General features: G+C 37.9%; 1 long non-coding RNA gene across 2 annotated transcripts in view; it reads left to right on the forward strand.

Annotated features, from left to right (window-relative positions):
* The window catches only part of LOC141371736 (uncharacterized), a 122,623-nt gene that overhangs the window by 21,250 nt on the left and 79,016 nt on the right, over positions 1 to 22,357 (forward strand). For both annotated transcript variants that reach the window (XR_012376913.1, XR_012376914.1), the window contains exons 2-3: positions 7,449 to 7,506; positions 7,868 to 7,978. This is a non-coding gene — a long non-coding RNA (uncharacterized lncRNA). The remainder of the gene's footprint in view (positions 1 to 7,448; positions 7,507 to 7,867; positions 7,979 to 22,357) is intronic.

Below are 22,357 nucleotides of genomic sequence, written 5' to 3' on the forward strand. Positions count from 1 at the left end.
CTTCTTTGGAGAAATGTCTATTCATATCTTCTGCCCATTTTTTTAGTTGGATTATTTGGGGGCTTTTTTTGCGTTGAGTTGTGTAAGTTCTTTATATATTTTGGATACTACCCCTTTACTGGATATGTCGTTTGCAAATATCCTCTACCATTCTGTAGGTTGCCTTTCGGTTTTGTTGGTTGTTTCCTCTACTGTGCAGAAGCTTTTTATTTTGATGTAGTCCCAATAGTTTATTTTTGCTTTTGTTTCCCTTGCCTCAGAAGACATATCTAGAAAAAAAGTTGCTAAGGCTGATATCAAAGAGGTTACTGCCTATTTTCTCTTCTAGGATTTTTACGGTTTCAGGTCTCACATTTATATATTTAACCCATTTTGAATTTATTTTTGTGTATGGCATAAGAAAGTGGTCCAGTTTCTTTCTTTTGCATGTTGCTGTCCAATTTTCCCAACACCATCTGTTGAAGAGACTGTCTTTTCCTCATTGCATATTCTTTCCTGCTTTGTCAACTATTAATTTCCATATACTTGTGGATTTGTTTGTGGGCTTTCTATTCTATTCCATTGATCTCTGTGTCTATTTTTTCTGCCAAAACCATACTGTTTTGATTACTACAGCCTTGTAATATGGTTTGAAGTCCAGAATTGTGATGCCTCCACTTTGCTTTTCTTTTTCAAGATGGCTTTGGCTATTGAGGGTCTTTTGTGGTTCTGTACAAATTTTAGAATTTTTGTCCTAGTTCTGTGAAAAATGCTGTTGGTATTTTGATAGGGATTGCATTAAATGTGTAGATTGCTTTGGGAAGTATAGATGTCTTATGAATATTTGTTCTTCCTATCCATAAGCATGGAATGTCTTTCCATTTCTTTATGTCCTCTTCAGTTTCTTTCATCGGTGTTTCATATTTTTCAGGGTATAGGTGTTTCACCTCTTTGGTTAGGTTATTCCTAGGTGTCTTATTATTTTTGGTACAGTTAAAAATGGGATTGTTTTCATTTCTCTTTCTGCTGCTTCATTATTGGTGTATAGAAATGCAACAGATGTCTGTACATTGATTTTGTATTCTGCAACCTCACTGAATTCGTGCATCAGTTCCAGCAGTTTTTCAGGTTTTCTATTATAATAGTATCATGTTCTGCAAATAGTGAAAATTTGACTTCTTCCTTGCCGATTTGAATGTCTTTTATTTATTTTGTTGTCTGATTGCTAGGGCTACAACTTCCAGTACTATGTTGAATAAGAGTAGTGAGAGTGGACATCCTTGTCTTACTCCTGACCTTAGGGAAAAAGCTCTCAGTTTCTCTCCATTAAGGATGATGTTAGCTGTGGGTTTTTATATATGGCCTTTATTATGTTGAAGTATGTTCCCTTAAACCTAGTTCCTTGAGGGTTTTTATCATGAATGGATGTTGTACTTTGTTAAATGTTTTTTCTGCATCTATTGAAATGATCATATGGTTCTTATCCTTTCTCTTATTCATGTGATATATCATGTTGACTGATTTGTGAATATTGAACCACCCTTGCAATCCAGGAATAAATCCCACTTGATCATGGTGAGTGATTTTTTATAATATGTTGTTGAATTTTGTTGAGGACTTTTGCATTTTTGCAGGGATATTGGCCTGTAGTTCTCTTTTTTAGTACGGTCTTTATCTGGTTTTGTTGTCAGGGTAATGCTGGCTTCATAGAATGAATTTGGAAGTTTTCCTTCCTTTTCTATTTTTTTAAATCATTTGAGAAGAATAGGAATTAACTCTTCTTTAAATGTTTGGTAGAATTTGCCTGTGAAGCCATGTGGGCCTGAACTTTGTTTATTGGGAATTTTTTGATTATTGGTTCAGTTTCTTTGCTGGTTATTGGTCTGTTTGAGTTTTCTGTCTCTTTCTGTTTCAGTTTTGGTGGTTTATCTGTTTCTAGGAATTTATCCATTTCTTCCAGGTTGTGCAATTTGTTGACATATAGTTTTTATAATATTCTGTTACTGTTTGTATTTATGTGGTGTTTGTTGTTATTTCTCCTCTCTCATTTGTGATTGTACTTATTTGAGTCCTTTCTCTTTTTTTCTTGAAAGGTCTGGCTAGGGGTTTATCAATTTTGTTGATTTTTTTTCAGAGAACCAGTTCCTGGATTCATTGATGTGTTCTATTATTTTTTTTTAGTTTCTATATCATTTATTTCTACCCTAATCTTTATTATTTCCATCCTTCTTCTGGCTTTAGACTTTGTTTGTTGTTCTTTTCTAACTCCTTTAGGTGTAAGGTTAGGTTGTTTGAGATTTTTCTTGCTTCTTGTAAGATTTATTTATTTTAGAGGGAGAGAAAGAGAGCAAGCACCAGGGGTAGGCAAAGCAAGAGGGAGAGAGAGTCTAAAGCAGACTCCATGCTGAGCACAGAGCCTGACTCAGGGCTCAATCTCACAACCCTGAGATAATGACCTGAACCAAAACCAAGAGTCAGATGCTTAACTGACTGAGGCACCCCTGAGATTTTTCTTGCTTCTTGAGGTAGGCCTGTATTGCTATAAACTTCCCTCTTAGAACCACTTTTGCTGCATCCCAAAAGTTTTGGACCATCGTGTTTTTATTTTCATTTTTTTCCATGCACTTTTTAATTTCTTCTTTTATTTCCTGGTGAACCCATTTATTGTTTAGTAGCATGTTATTTAACCTCTGTGTATTTGTGGTCTTTCCAGGTTTTTTCTTGTGGTTGACTTCTAGTTTCAGAGCGTTGTGGTCAGAAAAGATGCATGGTATGACTTTGATCTTCTTGAATTTGTTGAGGCTTGTTTTGTGGGCTAATATGTGATCTATTCTGGAGAATCTTCCGTGTGCCCTGGAAAAGAGCGTGTCCTCTGCTGTTTTAGAATGGAATGTTCTGAATATATCTGTAAAATCCGTCTGTACCAGTGTGTCATTCAAAGCCATTGTTTCCTTGTCGATTTTCTGTTTAGATGATCTGTCCATTGATGTAAATGGGGTGTCAAAATTCCCTACTATTGTTGTATTATTATTGATTAGTTTCTTTATGTTTGTTATTAACTGTTTCATGTATCTGAGTGCTATGTTGGGTGGATAAACATTTACAATTGTCATATCTTCTTGTTTGATTGTCCCCTTTACTATTATATAGTGTCCTTTGTTTCTTATTATAGTCTTTATTTTATTTTTTATTTTTTTAAAGATTTTATTTATTTATTTGACAGAGAGAGACACAGCAAGAGAGGGAACACAAGCAGAGGGAGTGGGAGAGGGAGAAGCAGGCTCCCTGCAGAGCAGGGAGCCTGATGTGGGGCTCGATCCCAGGACCCTGAGATCATGACCTGAGCTGAAGGCAGACACTTAACTGACTGAGCCCCCCAGGTGCCCCTGTAATCTTTATTTTAAAGTCTACTTTATCTGATATAAGTATTGCTACTCTGGCTTTCTTTTGACATCAATTTATGTGATAAAAGTTTCTCTGTTCCCTTACTTTCAATCTGTAGGTGTGTTTAGGTCTGAAGTGAGTCTCTTGTAGGCAGCATATAGATGGGCATTGTTTTTTAATCCATTCTGTCACTGTATGTCTTTTGATTGGAGCATTTAGTCCATTTACATTCAAAGTAATTAATAGATACGTGTTTGTTGCCATTTTGTTACTAGTTTTGTGGTTGTTTTGGAAGATTTTCTCTGTCCTTTCTTGTCTTCCTCTTTTTCATGGTCTGCTGATTTTTTAGTGATATATTTGGATTTCTTTCTCTTTATTCTTTGCATATTTATTATTGGTTTTTGATATATGGTTACCATTAGGTTCATATACAACCTCTTCTGCATATAGCAGTCTATATTAAGTTGGTGGTTATTTAAGTTTGAACCCATTCTTTACTCCTCCCCTTCCCACCTTTTATGTATATGTTGTTATATTTTACCCCTTTTATTTTGTGCATTTCTTCACTGATTTTTTTACAGAAATATTCATTTCTACTGCTTTTGTGTTTCCTATCTTTATACCATGACTTTTGTTCTCTCCTTTCCACTCAGTCCCCTTTCATATTTCCTGCAGGACTGATTTAGGGGTCATGAACTCCTTTCTTTCTTTCTTTCTTTCTTTTTTTTTTTTGTTTAGAAAAACTCTTTATCTCTCCTTCTATTCTGAATGCTAGCCTTGCTGGATAGAGTATTCTTGGCAGCAGATTTCCCCATTCAGCACTTTGAATATATCATGCGACTCCCTTTTGGCTTTGAAAGTTTCTGCTGAAAAATCCCCTGCTAGTTTTACGAGTTTTCCATTGTAATTTACTGTCTTCTTTTGTCTTGCTGATTTTAAATTTTTTTCTTTATCACTATATTTTGTAAATTTAATTACAATATGTTTTGGTGTGGATCTGCTTTTGTTGATTTTGGTGGGAGTTCTCTGTGCCTCCTGGATCTGGATATCTGTTTCCTTCCCCAGATTAGGTAGGTTTTAAGGTATTATTTCTTCAAATAATACCCCCTTTTCTTTCTTCTTCTTCTGGGACTCCTATAATACAAATATTATTACATTTGATGGAATCACTGAATTCCCCAAGTCTATTCTCACTTTGCGTAATTCTTTTTTTTCCTCTTTTTTGTTTATCTTGATTCCTTTACATTACTCTGGCTTCTCAGTCACTTCTTTCATCCTGCTGTTCATTCCATCAAGCATTTTGCTTCTCATTTTGTTTATTGTGCCCTTTATATGTTATGTTATTCCTCATACCTGTGTTAAGTGTCTTACTTATGTCTTTCACTCTTCTCAGGTCCAGTGAGTATCCTTATGATCATTACTTTAAAATCTCTATCAGTCATGTTACTTATACATGAAATGTTATATATATTCTTGATACACTAAAAATGTTTTATCCTAATCTTTGGTCTGACCATTTATTTCCTGATGATATCTTTTAATGAACACAAGATTTAATCTGATGAACATTTTTTAATCAATATTTTATTTTAGGTTTAGTGTTTTTATGTACTAAGAAACATTTGCCTACTCTAAGGTCACAGTGATGTTTGCTAGGGTTTTTAGAAGCTTTATTGCTTTACTTTAATGTTTAGGTACATGACTGTCCTTGCAAGCAGGCAAGGTTTATATCATCCCTGAAGATATCCAGATCATACATCAATATTTACTGAAAAGACTTTTCTTTTTACCATTATGTTGCCTTCTTGCTTTTATCAAAACCAATTGGCCATATAACTATGGGTTTATTTCTTTTTTTTTCTTTTTTTTTAATTTTTTATTGTTATGTTAATCACCATATATTACATCATTAGTTTTTGGTGCAGTGTTCCATGATTCATTGTTTGTTCATAACACCCAGTGCTCCATGCAGAACGTGCCCTCCTCAATACCCATCATCAGGCTAACCCATCCCCCTACCCCCCTCCCCTCTAGAACCCTCAGTTTGTTTTTCAGAAACTGTGGGTTTATTTCTAAACTCTCTATGCTATTCCATTGATGGATCTCAGTATTCTTCTTGGATATTTTATCTTTATTGTAAATCTTCGAATTGAATAGTATGATACCTACATGTGTGTTATAGTTTTATAAGATAGTTCTGGCTATAGAAATAAGTCAATCAGAGAAAAACAAGTATCATATGATCTCACTGATATGAGGAATTCTTCATCTCAGGAAACAAACTGAGGGTTGCTGGAGTGTTGGGGGTTGGAAGGGATGGGGTGACTGGGTGATGGACATTGGGGAGGGTATGTGCTATGGTGAGTGTTGTGAATTGTGTAAGACTGTTGAATCACAAACTTGTACCTCTGAAACAAATAATACATTATATGTTAAAAAAGAAGAAGAAGAAAAAGAAGAAGAAGAAGATAGCAGGAGGGGAAGAATGAAGGGGGGGAAATCGGAGGGGGAGAGGAACCATGAGAGACTATGGACTCTGAGAAACAAACTGAGGGTTCTAGAGGGGAGGGAGGTAGGGGGATGGCTATTAAAGAAGGCACATGCTGCATGGAGCACTGGGTGTTATATGCAAACAATGAATCATGGAACACTACATCAAAAACTAATGATGTAATGTATGGTGACTAACATAACATAATAAATAAAATTAAAAAAAGAAAAAAGATAGTTCTTGCTATATTTTGTTTTCATATGAATTAGATTGATTTCCATATAAATTTAAGAATAAACTGGTAAATTCCTACAAAAAACAGTTGGCAAATTTGACTCAACATTTCTTTGAATCTATAGGCAACATTGGGAAAAACTGATATCCAAACAATATTGAGTATTATAATCTTACGTCAAAATATACCACTTAATATTTTAAATAAGTCTTATTTTGGAATAATTTTAGATTTACAGAAAAGTTGCAATGATAGTAGAAAGTGCCCATATACTCCTCACTCAGTTTCAGTTTTCTTTTAATGTTACCAGCTTATATCACTGTGATACATTATTCAAAACTATGAAGCCAACATTAGTATATTGTTATTAATTAAACTCCACACTATTCTGATTTTACTAGTTTTTCCCATTAAGATCCTTTTTCTGTTCCAGTATCCAGTCTAGCATATCACATTGTATTTAGTCTTTATAACCTGTCTCCTTCAATCTGTGACAATTTCTCAGTCTTTTCTTGTTTTTATGACCTTCATAGCATTGAGGAATAATATGAAGGTACTCTTTTGACTGTCCCCCAATTTTAATCGGTCTGTTTTTTTCCCTCAAAATTAGACTCAGGATATTGAGTTTCAGAAAAAATGTCACAGAGATGAAGAGCCCTTTCCATCACATCACATCTGGTTGTCTATGGCATATATATAATATCACTGATGATATCAGCCTTGATCACTTGGTTATGTTAGTGTTTGTCAGATGTCTCCACTGAAAAGTTAATATGTTTTCCCTTTGCATAATTTATTATTGAAAGCTGGTTCCTAAGTAAAGCCCATACTCAGAAATTGCAAGGGCAGGGGAAAAGGGGGATTAAGTGCCACCTCTTGGAGGGGCACTATATATATGTATTATTTGGAATTACTCTATAAAGACGATTTATATCTTCTCCCTTAATTATTTATTTGATCACTTATTTGTATCTATGTGGATTCATATATTTGCTTTGTACTTTGGGTTATAATCGAATACTGCATCATTCATTCTGTTGCCACTCTTATTCCAGATTGGGCCATTGGGAGCTCTTTCAGGTTGGCTCCTGTGTCCCCTTGACATGTCCCCATTGTTTTTGTTTTTTGAGCACTTCATAACTCTCTGGAACTATAAGATGATCCAGACTTATCTTGTAATTTTCCTGCCACATCCCTAGATCTAACCATTTATCCAAGGATCCCTGGTCCCTTTTTATTGGAGAATATCAAGAGCCCGAAGGAGAGCTAAGTCTTTACCCCTTCTTAACATCAAAGAGACAGAATGAGGTGGAGGGAGGCAGAGACCGATGGTAATCTGCTTTTCTTCTTCTCTTTAAGGCAGTGGGGCCCAGTGGAAAGCTGAACTTCCACCATTACCAAACAGCAACAAAGCAGGGTGAGTTGTCTACCACTTCCTTTCTCTCTAGTGAAAGTGAGGCCTGGTAGAGAGCTAATTTTCCAGTCCCTCATAGAGGTAATTAGGCTATGTGAGTTGGTGTCCCACTTTTTCTGGGATAATATGAGTGGGCCTGAGGTAAGAGGAGTCGTACTTCTACCTACCACATGTCTACGAAGAGGCAGTGTGAGACACAGCCCCACTTTTGCTAGTGTGTTTTCAGTAGGGCCCAGTGGGAAGCTGAGTATACACACTCACATAGTCTTCAACAGAAAGACTGCTTGCCTAGTAACAAAAACGTAAATATGATAAGATGTCTTATTATATAACTAATATTCCAAATGTCCATTTTTTATTGAAGAGAAAATCCCTTGTCATATCAAGAACCAGGAAAATAACAGCATGAATGAGAAAAGACAACCAACAAACTGAACAGACACCAACAATGAGATGAATCAGATGTTGACTAAGGGTTAGTGACTACTGTCTATAATTTTATATAATGCTGTATCTGGTATTACTATATTCTTTAAAGTTCTCTTTACTTTGTTCTGGCCAATCCTCATTACTCTAGTTTCCTGGTTTAGTTAATAACTCATTATATTGTATATTCCTTATTCAAATTACTGTGTTGTTTCTCCCTTCTAATTTGATCCTGAGTATTAATGAGTAGAGAATGGTTTTGTGTTTGGGCCTTCTCTGAGCCCTTAGATTCAGCTACCTCTGATATGTGCCAGGCTGTGGCCATGACTTTGCAGTTGGCATGAAAAAGGAGACAGAGAAAGAATAGAAGAAATGGCATTTGGCCTGCTAGTTGACAAATAGGGATAGTTGTAAGGTATTTGGTTTCCAGTGTGGTGATTGAAGTGCCAATCCAGGGAAAAACTTTGGTGCGTAAGAGAAGTATATAGAAAGGGAAGGTGGTATATGTAAATGTTGCAGTGGAATATAACTTTAGTCCCTTTCATTGATGTCAATAAATTCAAGAGAAAAGGTTGAGATATTTTGAGAAATTTTGTTGGATAGACAATGTTTCCTGGACCATGATCCAGTTCCAAAACTAAGTGCTGTGATGAAAGTATCAAAGCAACCTGTTAGACTGGTCACAGCTGGGCATAGGAAATAGTAGAAAGGAGAATCTGCCTTGTTCTCCTAAGTGAAGTACATGGCTACCTCTTTCTGCTACTGCAGTCCCCTTTCCTTGACCAGAGGATGTCCAAATCAGGCTCATGTGGTAATATAAGGAGGATTCAATTTGGAAAGAGAGTTCTGTCCAGCTCTCTTCCAATTGGAGCTTTATCTGGCCTGTAATATCTAGATATGATGAGTGAGTGGAATGGTCCTTTCTACTTACCAACTGACTTCTGGGGAATGCAAACTAACTCAGCAGAATAATGTAGGCAAATATTCTAAGTCCCAGAGGACAAAGGAAGTGGGGGGGGGGAGGCTTATTCTCTAAATTTTGTCCCATTATTTGTGAGAAGGTGTGAGAGCTTGTATGTGAGTGTGTTTGTGTATAATTGTTCTGAAATACGTAGGGATTTTTGTTTGGTGCTGGGGTGGCCCCGAATGGTTTTCAGGAGGAAGATATGTAGAGAAAGCCAACATAAATGATATATCCATTCCAAATATGGCTGCGGTACAGCATTTAAATAGAATATGTTCCATGGAATATGTTAATATTACTGCTGAGCATTGCTTTTGGATTTTGCCATGGAGCAAGATGCCTTAGAAATGGTCTCATTTTGATTGAAACTAGGTCCTGGAATAAATAACCTGTTTCAAAGGACCCATTGTATAAAGGAACCTGTTTCAAATATTCAAATGATTATTGTAGAGACTTAGATCTATAAATAATAAACCCTGTGATTCAACATTTGAATTACAAAAGCACTTAAGGGCAGCAAGGGAACATTTGAGAGGAAGAGTGAGTGAGCACAGGGGAAGGGATAGGGAATGGACTTCATGAGTTAGAGAAAAAAATGTGAATATATGTTTAGGGGAATTCTATGTCCTCATACATTGACCATACCATAAAGATATGAAATCACAAATGAGAAGTACAACAGACATAGTCTGATTCTTATAGACAACATTTCAGAAAGGTCAAAGATGAATGTTAGGGTTGGGAGGTTAGAGTAAGTGCCATTCATTTCACAAAGAAAAGGGGACCAGTCCACCCAGGGACTTGGCAGTCTGGGAATATATTACTTAAGTCTTTCTTCCCACATTTCTAGTGGGACCAAAACACTCAAGTTTACTATGCAGTCAAGTTCAGTACTGAACTGCCCATTTCAAAGACCTCTCTGAATTCTTACTCTCCCTACTAAGGACAAACACAAGGGATGTAGCTGTCTTTATTTTGTTCTCTAGGTGGAAGCATCCTCCCTGCCCTATTCCACTTCCTTATATTGTGATAATCAGCCACAGGGCATGGCTGAGGTAGAAATAAGTACCATTCAAAAGACTGTCAGAGCTGTAAGAGGCGATGGGGACTTTGGCCATTAACAAACTTACCACAGACCAGATACTTGGGTCGCAGATGGCTCAGATACATTTATTGAAGATGTGAAAGTTCTAACAAACAATTTTGTAAAATGGGACCTTGATTTACTTTTTAGTCTATTGAAAGAATAAAAGACATGGGAAAGTCCAGCTTAGATGTCTCTTCTTAGTCCTTTTTTCTCTCTGTATGGCAAGTAAATTCACCAGAGATATGTTTCCCAATCTTCTTTCCTTTCTGCAGGAATTGCATAACATGACTCCCTCCCATTCTCTTGGACTGTGCCTGATGTGTGGTCTCCTACTACCTTTACACACTGTCTTTCATCTTCTGTTAGGTTCAGTTGGTCATCAGAAAGTCAGAGTGCTGGGTGCACAGAATGGAAAAGTAGGAAAATATACAGTCAACAATCAGACTTCTACTCCAGGGCCAAGCTAATCTAGAGCTGAGAGGAAGGAAAAAGGACATCTCTGGGATTTAAGTTAATCTCTCTCTTAGAACTGAACAATGAAAAGTTAAATTGTTAGTTTCCTCTCAAGAGATACAGGAAATGAACTTTCTGCCATCTCAGTATTTACGCCTATTGATTGATCTCCCCTTTCCCTCCTAAGAGTTTTCATGTGTTTTTGCTAACACTATGTGGATTTGAAAAAAAAAATTGGGGATACCAAAGAGTGTGGGGGTTTTGTAAGTATTTCCTTATTTTGTATGGGTTTGGTTTGGTTTTACTTCGAGGGAAAGCAGATATTTTCAATACTTAGTTCCTAACAACTTGAAAACCAACAGGTTAGAGAGAATAAAAATATTTCCTAAATGAGAAAGTAAAACCAGGAAAAGGCTTATTCTCCTTTGGGTATGAAACCATCCAAAAATACATAGAGCAGGTAAGAGGAACCTTACTCAGGGAGAAATGGAAGTTGGAAGACAGTTGGGTAGGTATGCAAAGTTCTTATGGAAAAATAATGAATGTCATGCTGTGGTAGTGGGGATTGGGCAGACATGAGAAGAGCTACATTAGTGTAGGAGAGATTGGGCAGAAAAGCAACCATGTTGTGTGCAGTGCCCTATTTAGGAAGACTCTATTCACATATACTGTATTATGAAGTGTGCCTTTCTGAGTAATGTGCAATAAATACAACTTGTGTTGTGGCTGAAGTCCCTGAGGAAAATTTGTCCCAAATAACTCATTCAGTGGTCTCTTATCCTTTAGTACAAAGAGATATGGCCAATGAGAAAGAGACTTACACTGGAGATATAGCCCTTCCTAAATTCTGCTAGGTAAAACTCCCTGATTTAGACAATACCAAGACTTGGTCAACGTGGTGCTCTCTATACTTGGCAATATCATTCCATTCCATCTTCATAGATGCAACAGGGTTCCTGTGTGGGCTCTTTGTTAGAATTTCAACATGGTTCTGTACAGGTCCCATATACACACAGGTTATCTGAAAACCCCAGAATGGACACAGACCTGGAAACAGACTAGATGGAATATCCAGTGATTTATTCAACTGGAAAATCACCAAGCACATACTGTATGCCAGTCCATCTGTGAAGTGCGGTAAATATAGGAGGACAGCAGGGAAAACAGAACTTACTATCTTCAAGAAGTTGACATGCTATTAGTACAAATATATTAATAGTTAGTAAATGGGTAGAATGTGAGTTCTGCAAAAACCCAGAGTACCTTGGAAAAAACAGTAATGTGTATTGAGGGTCCAGAAAGGATGAGATGTGGCAATTTCAAATAGAGTGATCAGAGAAAGCTTTTCTGAGAAAGCACTATTTGAGCAAAGCTCTGTATTAGGTAAGGGATAGAATCAATCTCTACTCTCCCAGTGCTCCAAGACTTCCCCTCTGCCTTGGCAATGAAAGGGAACCTCACTTTTTCCTGTTGGTCTTTTCTTGCTGCCCATACCCACCTCCAGCCCACATAATCCCATCCTGTTCCAAGGGATTTTGTGATGCAAATTCATGGGAATATTGAGTCATTCTGCTTTGAGAAATGAAAAGGAAAAGGGAGCACACAAAGAGGCTGTCAAGCTGTATAATATATCCCCAAGACAGGAGAATAGGAGTTGAAGGAAATAAAAAAAAAGTAGCTGTTGCCATGATACTTTATGTAGAGGTGCTTTCTCTTCCCTGGGAGGTTTCCAAAAATCACCAGTAAGAAATTGAATGTATTTTCTAAAAAGAAAAAAGAAAAAAGAAAAGAAATTGAAGACATTTAAAATTATGCATTTGCTGGTACTGATTATCTTTGACCATGAAGAATTCAGATCAGAGACTGAGACATCAGTTTCTTGTCTTAAAGGAGCTGCCTGTTAAACTGATAGTAGATGTGCACAGGTATGTCTAGGATAATTAATCAAACTTGCTATCCTCTACTAATATAAAACCAGTATATGGTTATGATGGCTGATTCTTGTACTTCTGCATTGCTACTAGACTGAATTGAGAATGACCTGGCATAAGACAACATGGTGGTAAGAGGGAAGGTTGAATTGGAAAGACAGATTGCATTCAAACTCTGATAACAGCGCTCATCACATCTGCAGTGTGAACAGGAGATTTACTCTTTCTACTATGAGAAGAGAGATATAAAGTGGCTGGTAGGCCTTAAGACATTCAGTTGGGAAGAGGAGTATGGGGGCTAATTATGTTGAGAAGAGTCTTCTTGGAAATACTGGTACTTTTTGGTAAAATGTGGGGCTTCCTACAGCTTTGAATATGGACCACCGATTTTTACTGTTAAAGAAGGAAGACTTCAAGACTTCTGGACAAGATGATTTCCTTTATCTCAGTCTTCATTATTGTTTCAACAAAAACTTATAAACTAAGCATGATGTTTCCCAAACTTGCCTGCATCCTAAGTTAAAAGACCTTTCAGCCCCTAGTTGTCAAGTTATAGAACAAACTCCATTTTAAGACTGGGAACCTTCTCACCTGAACTGTCTTCCAATATTCTCGGGCCCATTTTTAATATATATAATTTAATATTTCATTTTATATACAGTAGTGTAGCTTTTTAGTGAACATTTCTGTGAGTTTAGATGAGTATGAAAATTGTACAAAAGTGACAAAATCTGGGGTGCCTGGGTAACTCCGTCATTAAGCGTCTGCCTTCAGCTCAGGTCATGATCCCAGGGTCCTGGGATTGAGTCATGGCATCGGGCTCCCTGCTTAGCGGGGAGCCTGCCTCTCCCTCTCCCTCTGCCTACTGCTCTACCTACTTGTGCTCTCTCTCTGTCAAATAAATAAAAAAAACTTTTTTAAAAGGTGACAAAATCCAAGATATAGAATAGTACCACCATATGAAAAATAAATCTTACCAGTTTAGAGTCAGAAATCCCCTCAGTTCCCAGACCCTGGAATACATTCACTATATTTGTTTTCCCATATTTTGGTGCCCCAGACTCTGTAGCATGGGACAAACACAGGAGCCCAGTAGCATGTGTCTTAGACCAAAAAAAAAAAAAACAACAACAACAAACCACAAACATGCTCAAAGTGACATTACTCCAGTTTAAGGCTTAGAAAACCCAGGTGCTGAGAGGACTATGAGGGCATCCCTAGGCCCCAAGATCCTATCTGTCTTATAGATCACTCTTGACAAGTAAAAAAAAAAATAGTTTTACTCCAGAGTGAGAAAGAAAAGAGATTTCTACTCTCTCCATCCCACCAGTAACTGATCATTTTCCCCCAGTTTGCTTTCAGGATCTTGCGTGTTTTCACTGCTTATTCTGTGCTTTTAGAGTTGAGATAGGTAGCTCAGGTAGAGGGCCTCAGATCGTTGAGTGACAAGGCTGGAGTTGGTGTGATGGAGTGCATTTTCTGCTTGTCTGGATCTGAGGAATACAAATCACTTGTTGGACACTTTATTATAAGAATGGGAAAAGGAGCAATATAAGGTATGCAAGGATGTATCTTCCATGAGCAAGAGAACCTCGGGAAAAGGCTTAAAGTTTCTGAGTTTTGAAAACTACCATGGAAAAACTGCAGCAAGTGAGAGGCTAGCACTTATGAGGGATAAATGGGGAAGGGGATGGGTGCTGCACAGGTCCTTTGGACAAATGTCAGCAGCCACTCACAATCTGAAAACATCACGTGATTGTTTCAGAAATGCATGAGGGGATATTTAGGCAGGACTGTCAACCTGGACATTCTTTGTGTAGTACCCTACTCCAGAAAGTGGCAATCATGTGTAATTTAATGTGATTGGCATCTCTGTGAGTGGTGTAATACATGACATGTACAACATAGGTGATGGTACTGCAGGTGCATTGGGAGTGTTTAGTTACATGCAGAAGGATGCTTTCCTTAGAGTGCAGGTCTGCCTCCCACCCCCATCATCCTACCCACTAGTGCTGGCCTCCATCAAGGGAACTCTCTTAGATATCTTTTCAGAAGTAAGACCTAGGAAATGAGGATCCCATGGAAACTCCTCCCATTGTTTCTTCTGGGATTCATATCACTTTTCCCAAAGCTGGTGTTCCTCACTGCCTGTGGGGAATTTTCCTTGTTGTAGAAACTTTTGCCTGCACCATCTCAAATCCTTTAGCCTGTTCTTTCTTATCAGCTTCCTTCACTATTTTTTTTTGTGACCAAACATTTTTTTTATTAGTATGTTTTGTTAATCACCATACATTACATCATTTAGTTTTTGATGTAGTGTTCCATGATTCATTATTTGCGTATAACACCCAAGTGCTCCATGCAGAACGTGCCCTCTTTAATACCCATCGCCGGGCTAACCCATCCCCCCACCCCCCTCCCCTCTAGAACCCTCAGTTTGTTCTTCAGAGTCCATAGTCTCTCATGGTTCATCTCCCCCTCCGATTTCCCCCCCTTCATTCTTCCTCTCCTGCTATCATCTTCTTCTTCTTTTCCTTCTTCTTCTCCTTCTTCTCCTTCTCCTGCTCCTTCTCCTGCTCCTCCTCCTCCTCCTCCTCCTTCTTTTAACATATAATGTATTATTTGTTTCAGAGGTACAAGTCTGTGATTCAACAGTCTTACACAATTCACAGCGCTCACCATAGCACATACCCTCCCCAATGTCTATCACCCAGGCACCCCATCCCTCCCACCCCCCACCACTCCAGCAACCCTCAGTTTGTTTCCTGAGATTAAGAATTCTTAATCCCTCACTATTTTTAAGGCTTCTCCTTTAGGCCTCCCTAAATTCCCCACTTACTTTCATTCTCTACCCTACTGAAGCTCAGATTTTTTTATTCTCAAGTATCGAAGCTCTTGCTTTCTTCATGGGCCCAGAAGACCTTCATGCTTTCAAAAATAGTTATGAATCTTCTGTAAGTTATCTATTTTTTAGGGTTTGTGCATAATACCCAGAAAATTTTACTCATTGATGTAATTTTGTTTTTATTTTTTTAAAGATTTTATTTATTTATTTATTTATTTATTTATTTATTTATTTATTTATTTAAGAGAAAGCATAAGAGTGGGGCAGAGAGAGAGAGGAGGGAGAAGAAGATGCCCCGCTGAGCAGGGACCCCAATGTGGGGATCCATCCCAGGACCCTGAGATCATGACCTGAGCCAAAGGTAGCAGCTTAACCAACTGAGCCACCCAGGAACCCCATTTCACTGCTTTTTAAAAGTTAAGTATCCTTTTTAATTGTGCAGAGGAGGGGATTGGATGCTATCATGTGCTTGGGTGCTATCCTCTGCACTGCAGAGTGTCTATAAAGCAAGACAAGTATTTTACTTCCTATTCTTGGACAAAGAAAGATAAGCTGGCACCTCCCTCCTTTAATTCTGATCAGAGAGTTGAGGTAGAGATGGGCCTTTGTGGTATTTTGTCTGTATGAATAAGCCATATAGAGTGCCATGCTTCAATTCTTTGTACAAGTTCTCTTCTCTCCAACCATCATGGCCCCTCTACAAATGCCTACTGATACTGATCATAGCACTTTGTGGTTTTCATTTTATTTTCTGTCTTTTGATTTAGTTCTTGATGTGTTTTTTTAAGATCAATTAATTAACATATAGTGTATTATTAGTTTCAGAGGTAGAGTTTAGTGATTCATCAGCTGCATATAACACCCAGTGCTCATTCCATCGAGTGCCCTCAATGTCCATCACCCATTTACCCCATTCCCCACTCACCTCCCCTCCAGCAACTCTCAGTTTGTTTCCTAGAGTTCAGCATCTCTTATGATTTGTCTCCCTCTCTGATTTTGTCTTGCTTTATTTTTCCTTCCTTTCCCCTATGTTCATCTGTTTTGTTTCTTAAATTCCACATATGAATGAAATCATGTGATATTTGTCTTTCTCTGACTGCCTTATTTGCTTAGCATGATGTCCTCTCTTTCCATCCATGTCATTGCAAATGGCAAGATTGTGTTTTTAAAGACAGTCTTTTTTTGTTGTTTCATATATGGGATTTGGATGGGAATTTTTCTATGTGTTTTCTTATTTAATTTTGAGTCATTTGTTATTTGATTATTGTTGATTTGTCTGACCTGTAAATAACTGATATATAAAACAGTCCCATGCCCCAAGGCCCTCCCTGAATTTCCAGAGAGTGTCCATTGTCCCTCAAATTACCTCATGCTGCCACTTGTAGTAAAACTCCACCCCACCTTAACCCCTGGGAACCACTGCTCTGTTTTCCATCCTTAGTATTTGTCTTTTCCAAAATGTCATGTGAGTACAGTTTTACTATATGTTGCTTTTTGATCTGATTCCTTTAACAAAGACATTCAAAATTCATCCATGTTTTTATGTGAATCGATGTTCTCTTTGTTTTTATTGCTAAGTAGTATTATAGTTATATGTGAAGTAAATCTGTTATGTCCAGTTGCTGGTGATTATGAATAAAGCTACTCTAAACTTTCACATACAGATATATGTGTGAAGACAAGTTTCATTTCACTATAAATAGTATAAATAGCTAGAGTGGGATTGCTGTGTCTATGCAAAGGTTTTGTTTAAACTGGTAAGAAACTGAAAAAAATCCCATTTTTCATAAAGAATTTACCATTTTGTGATTCTATGAGAGATACAGTTGTGAAATCATCACCAACACTTGGAATTAACAATTTTTAAAATGTTCTAAAGTGTTTGTAGATTTATTATATTTTGGCTTAAACTTTTATATCATTATTGACTGGCTATATTGAGCATCTTTTTATGTATTTATTTGCCATCCATAATCTTCTATGGCAAAGTATCTGTTGAGATATTGTCCCATTTTATTGGGGTTTTTATTTTTTATTGTGGAATTATCAGATTTTATTATATATTCTGATTATAATTCTTTTGACAGAAATGTGATTTGCATGTATTTTCTCTCAGTCTGTGGTTTGTTGATTTAATTCTCTTAACTTTAAGTTTTTATATTGTGCTTTCAGTGCAATATCTAAGCTCTTTTAGTCCTAGATATATGAATCTTGGTGGACAGATTTTCTCTTGGCAGTTTGAATGTCATCCTGCTGTCTTCTGACCCCTATGGTTTCTGGCAAAAAGTCAGCTGTTAGTCTTGAGGCTCCCTGGTATGCAGTGAGTTGCTTTTCTTTTGCAGCTTTTAAAATTCCCTAAAAAAAACTCATCTTTCTCAATCTCTCCTCTCCATTCCTTGCATCCCCCTCCCTCCATCTCTTTCTCTCTTTTACCCCAGCACCAAGATTGAATATAATGTCTTCCAGACCAGATTTCTTTCTGTCTTACTTGGGCTTTGTCACACATTTTTGTTGTATAGAGATTCATGATCTTTTTTCTGATTTGTTTCCTTTCTCCTCCTTCTGGTATTTTCATTATGCATATTTTATTGCACCTTCTGATGTTCCACCTTTCTCTGAGGCTCTACTCATTTTTCTGCATTCATTTTATTCTCCATAAGGTTTTATCACTATCAACCTGTTTTCAAGTTACTGATTTCATTTGCTAATGCCAATCTACTGTTGAGCCCCTCTATTGATTTTTTTCATTTCAGATATTGTGTTTTAAAACTCTAGAATATTTTTTCTACCTATATTTGATATACGTGTTTGATGAGATGTACATCTTGATATACACATCATCATAACTTCCTTTATTTCTCAAATGATAGTTACTTTTTGAAAATATTTATAATGTTTAAAGTCTTTAACTATTAAAATGATATTTGGGAACCTCTACACAGGAAGTTTCTCTTGTCTGCTTTTCTCCTATGTACAGGATACATTTTCCTTTCCTTTGCATGTCTCATAAATTCTACTGAAAGCTGGACATTTTAGGTAATTAATTGTACCAACTCTGGATAATGATTCCCCTTCCCTGGAATTGTTTTGTTGTTGGTGTTGTTTATTGCTTTTTTGTTTATTGACTTGGCAGTACTGTATTAGTGAATTTTTGTCTGCATCATGAAGCAGTTTGTGTTTTTCCTATTAGGGCACAGCTTTTGGCATGCACACAGTCATTCTGAGAAGACAGTGGTTTCAGTGGAGTTCTCTTTGACTCTTTTTTTTTTTTTTCTCATCTGTCAAGCTATCTCCCTCCATTGTGTCACACCCAGCCTTTAGACTTTCTAACTGTAGGCAGATTGTTACGTAGTTTTCAAAATGCTGTAGGCAAAAATTGCTCCAGAGTTTGATCTAAATAATTCAGATTATTTTGCACAGGTAGTTTTGAGGCAAGGCTTTGAGGTCTGTTTAGATACTACGAGGGTCTTCTTAGCTATCTCTTCCCCTTGTTCTCTTTGGTAAACAAGCTGGACGATATTTTAGCTTATTGCTCCGAGAGTGCCAATCTCTTCTGTCTACTGACCACCAAAATCTACATTGTTTTTGAGAGTTTGGTTAGGTTTGAACTTCCACATATTCTGTTACAAATAAAGTCATGTTCTTTACAGAGAGCTGTAATGTTCTCTGTTATTCAGACTAGCCCACTCACAGTGAGGAAAAGATTCGGATCACTAATCTGGAGCTGGCACCAAAGACAGTGGCCTGCGTCTCTCAGAGTGACATTTCTACTTTACAGTAGTGTACTTGTCCATGACAATAGGTCTTGTTCTTCTGCTTGCCCCACCTATGTGGGGCTTTCACCCAGTGATTGAGCTGGGGTGGAGTAAATTAGAAATTCAGTATTCTCAGATGCTGCACCTGCAATAGAGCCTCCACTCTAGGATAGTTGGCTAAGTGGTGGAATATTGCCCCTGAGCTCTCACTATATGCACCTGGTATTTAGCCTCTGAAACGTTAAGCTGAGTTGGTAGAGTGGATGAGAAACGCTGGAGGATTGCAATTTCCATGAATACACTACAGCTCTTGACTGGGAGCTAGAGGGAGATACTAAGGACTTTTTCAGGGCATAGTCCCCTTAAATACTCACACCCCAGCCTCTGGTATCCACTCACCATATCTGTGTACCTATATTGTGGAGTCTAGACTCCATTTTTCTGGGGAAATGCAGGCACCATATAGCATGGAAATGCTATAGGAAATGAAATAACATGTTCTAAACAATCTTGTTCCAAGGAAGGATCCAGGAAACCCAAGGGCTGAAAGAATATAAGGGCATCCAGGTCAGGGATACTTTACATGTTGTATATCACTCCGAGTAACTAAAATAGGTTTTTTACATCCTGGAGTCTGAGGAGGAAAAGGCATTTCTATTCTTTCCACCTCAACTCCTACTGTTTATTCTCATATTATTTACTTCTAGGATTCTGTGTACTTTCTCTGATAATTCTCTTTCTCAGGAGTTGAGGTAGGTAACTCAGATAGAGGGACTCATATCAGATGAGTTAAGCATAGGTTGAAGACACGAAGTATACTTACTGCTTAATTAATGGATCTGGGGAATACAAACTGCTTATTTATGCTTTATGTATAACAATGGGAAAAAGAACAGGATAAGGCATGCAAGGATATTTCTTCCATGAGCAACAGAACCTAATAGTAAGATTTAGTATTAATCCGTTCTAGAAACCACCATAAGAAAGCTCCAACACATGAATGGATAACACCCAGGTGCAAAGTATGAGGAAAGACAGTGGAGAGGGTGCTGTCAAAGTCCTTTGTATGAATTCCACTGATCACTCACATCTTGAAAACACTAGGGGGTTGTTTCAAAAATGCATGAGTGGGTGTTTAAGCATGAATGCCAGCCCTAAATACACTGTGTGGTACTCTACTGCAGAGAGTGGCTATCACATATAATTTAAAATGATTGACACCTCTGCTAGTGGAGTAACACCTAACATATGCACCATATGCGATGGCACTGTGGGTGCCTCAAAGGTGTTTAGATACTTACAGAGGCATGTTTTCCCTAGAGTGCAAGTATGCCATTCTTACACACCCTTTATCCCTGTGCTAGACTCTCTTAGGTGCCTTTTCAGAGGCAATGCTTAAGAACATAAGGTCCCAGAAAAATATCCCATTGAGTTCCTCTGAGACTCATACCCATTTTTCTAAATTTGCCTAACTGAAATAAGAACAAGGCTTTCTGTGTTATTATGTTGTTCTATTCTGCCTGAACAGCATTCTTTTTGCAGAGCTTATTCCCTATCCCAAAGAACATATCTGTTAAATAGTTCTCATCTATTAGCTCTTCTCCCCATTTATGTAAGTGACCAATTGATTAGGGTTTGTGCATCATACCGAGAAACTTGTGTTCTTTGATATATTTTTGCTGTCACTTTTTGAAAAAAATTTGTTTATCCTTAGTTTTTCTTTTACTTTCCTTTTGTTGTCCTTTCCTAATGTGGTGAGGAAAGAGAAGAGGGGAAAGGGAGATAGGAGACAGAGAATGAATAGATTATTATAGTCTAGTTCTTTTTATTACTGAGCAGGGTACCAGCCACAGGTGATAGAAATCTGAGTTTTTTCTAGTTGTTAGCAATTATGTATAAAGCTACTCTATATATTTGCATGCAGATGTGAATGTGAACACAAGATTCGTTTTTACTTGTGTAAATATCTAAGAGTGTCAACTGCAGTTTCTGATTCTGCAAGTAAGGAGCTCAAAATTTGCCACTACATCCTTACAACAAGTAAAAAGCTGAACAGACTGAAAAAGCAACAACTCTTCTTGAATTTGTAAGACAGGAGAGGACATAGAGCAAACAACTGCTCCCAAGATCGGACAGAAAAACAAGCAAATATAGGGAGTTTCAGCTTACTGAATCAGAGGCTCAGAAGTGGAAACCACTGTGGAAGCAGTGCCAAGGTAGGAAAACCTGAACTTGATGAGTTTTTGCAGGCTTGGTGTGGACAACTCTGAGAATTACAAACGTCAGGGGGGCCCAGTCATGAGGGGGCCCACAATTTTGTAAGTTTTACCATCAGGAGATGGACAAGCTTCCCACAGTAAATATCAGAAAAATATCCCCCTTGGCCTTCTGGCAAGGGGTGGGAAAAGAAACCCCCACTTTATTTTTTATTATTATTACTATGTTGATCACCATACATTACATCATTAGTTTTTGATGTAGTGATCCATGATTCATTGTTTGCGTATAACACCCAGTGCTCCATGCAGTACATGCCCTCTTTAATACCCATCACCGGGCTAACCCATCCCCCCACCCCCTCCCCTCTAGAACCCTCAGTTTGTTTCTCAGAGTCCATAGTCTCTCATGGTTCACCTCCCCCTTCGATTCCCCCCCTTTAATCTTTCCCCCCTGCTTTTTTCCTCTTTTTTTTTTTTAACATATAATGTATTATTTGTTTCAGAGGTGCAGGTCTGTGATTCAACAGTCTTACACAATTCACAGCGCTCGCCATAGCACATACCCTCCCCAATGTCTATCACCCAGCCACCCCATCCCTCCCACCCCCACCACTTTATTTTTTTTAATTTTATTTTATTATGTTATGTTAATCCCCATACATTACATCATTAGTTTTTGATGTAGTGTTCCATAATTCATTGTTTGCGTATAACACCCAGTGCTCCATTCAATACGTGCTCTCTTTAATACCCATCACCGGGCTAACCCATCCCCCCTAACCCCCTCCCCTCTAGAACCCTCAGTTTGTTTCTCAGAGTCCATCGTCTCTCATGATTCATCTCCCCCTCCAATTCCCCCCCCTTCATTTTTCCCTTCCTACTATCTTCTTTTTTTTTTTTAACATATAATGTATTATTTGTTTCAGAGGTACAGGTCTGTGATTTCATCAGTCTTACACAATTTACAGTGCTCACCATAGCACATACCCTCCCCAATGTCTATCACCCAGCTACCCCATCCCTCCCACCCCCCAAAAGAAACCACCTTAGAATAAGCCAGAGTGGGGCACCTGGGTGGCTCAGTCATGAAGTGCCTGCCTTCGGCTCAGGTCATGATCCCAGGACAGGATTGAGCCCCACATCGGGCTCCCTGCTCCGCGGGAAGCCTGCTTCT

The sequence above is a fragment of the Callorhinus ursinus genome, unplaced genomic scaffold (genome assembly GCF_003265705.2).
Source record: "Callorhinus ursinus isolate GAN/ISIS: 27379988/994484 unplaced genomic scaffold, GSC_fseal_2.0 scaffold91, whole genome shotgun sequence".
Taxonomy (NCBI): domain Eukaryota; kingdom Metazoa; phylum Chordata; class Mammalia; order Carnivora; family Otariidae; genus Callorhinus; species Callorhinus ursinus.